This window comes from Gavialis gangeticus, unplaced genomic scaffold (genome assembly GCF_001723915.1).
Source record: "Gavialis gangeticus isolate Ggan-Ray unplaced genomic scaffold, GavGan_comp1, whole genome shotgun sequence".
NCBI lineage: Eukaryota > Metazoa > Chordata > Crocodylia > Gavialidae > Gavialis > Gavialis gangeticus.
In genome coordinates, this window is record NW_017729024.1 from 145,215,112 (window position 1) to 145,216,313 (window position 1,202).

The 1,202-nt window shown below is 37.3% G+C and overlaps 1 protein-coding gene across 9 annotated transcripts in view; it reads right to left on the reverse strand.

Annotated features, from left to right (window-relative positions):
* Positions 1 to 1,202, reverse strand: part of DDX4 (DEAD-box helicase 4) — a 114,984-nt gene that overhangs the window by 87,903 nt on the left and 25,879 nt on the right. The window lies entirely within an intron of this gene.

A 1,202-nucleotide genomic window follows, 5' to 3' on the forward strand; every position in this document is an offset into this window, starting at 1 on the left:
GAGAATTAAAAGGAAGCTTGAAAAAAAAAAAAAAAATGACAAAACAGCAGTAATGCAGATCTTCAGAAACAGATCTGGGAAACAGCCTATGGGGGAGGAAATCAAATGAGATAGTTACTTACCTCACCCTAACCTCCTTTAAACTTTGTTTTAATCCAATTCATTGGTTAAATGAAGCTGAGGCTTTATAAAACTGATCTGAAAATCTGTCCCATTATAATTTGTATTAATATTTGTAATCCAGTTACAAATTACTTCTGGATAACTTCTGAAAAGTAAATACACAAAATATTGAAAAAAAAAAGTTAAAAACTACCCTTGGGCATACAACTTTACTCACACAAGCAGTGCCACTGAAGTCACACTGTGGATCTTCAGAAAGGCAAACTACAGGTTATTAGCTAGCAAGGTCTTCTCAGTCTTAGGGATTATGAGATCCACTGAAGTCTGGAAGTAAGCAATTAAATTAGCAGCTCTCAGCCTTTTTGGACTTGTGGCATCTTTCTAACTTGTGAATTGACGGACACCCAATTTCAAGAACTAATTACAGTGCTTAACTCCTTGCAGAGGAGCTGCCAGATAATTGACAAAGCAGGGACAATTCTGAACCCAAAGTTGTCTGCTTACCTCCTCACGGCACCCTTCTAAAGTATCTGGCAGCATCCCAAGGTGCTGTAGCACCCTGGTTGGGAATCACTGAACTAAAACTTTTGCCCCTTGAAAATATATTCTGCAGGCTGAGTTGATAAGAGAATTGTCCATAAAAGTATAAATAAATGTGTACATACCAGCCACAGAGCTTACAAACACCCCCCCACCCCCCAAAAAAGGCAATTTCTGAATGCTTGCTGTGGATGTTGCCACCATTCATGTGGAAAGGGGGTTAAGTTATTAAACAAGGGCTTTAGTTTAAAATTAGGACTGGATGCATGAACTGATTTAAATAGTGCACAAGCCAAAAAAAGAGACTCACTTTTAAACTTCTGAAAGACAAAACAGTAAGTCTGCCCTATGACAGCAATTTCAAAACATCTACTTTACAGAACATTAATCAGCCTGAGTTGAAGTGGCTTTTCAAAGACAATAACCAAAGATACTGCTTACATTAAAAGTGAAATGCAAAAAAATTAGCCATAATACAATTTTATTTTCTTAAGTGCGAGGTGGTTAGATCAGCTGACAATTTCTTACACACACACACA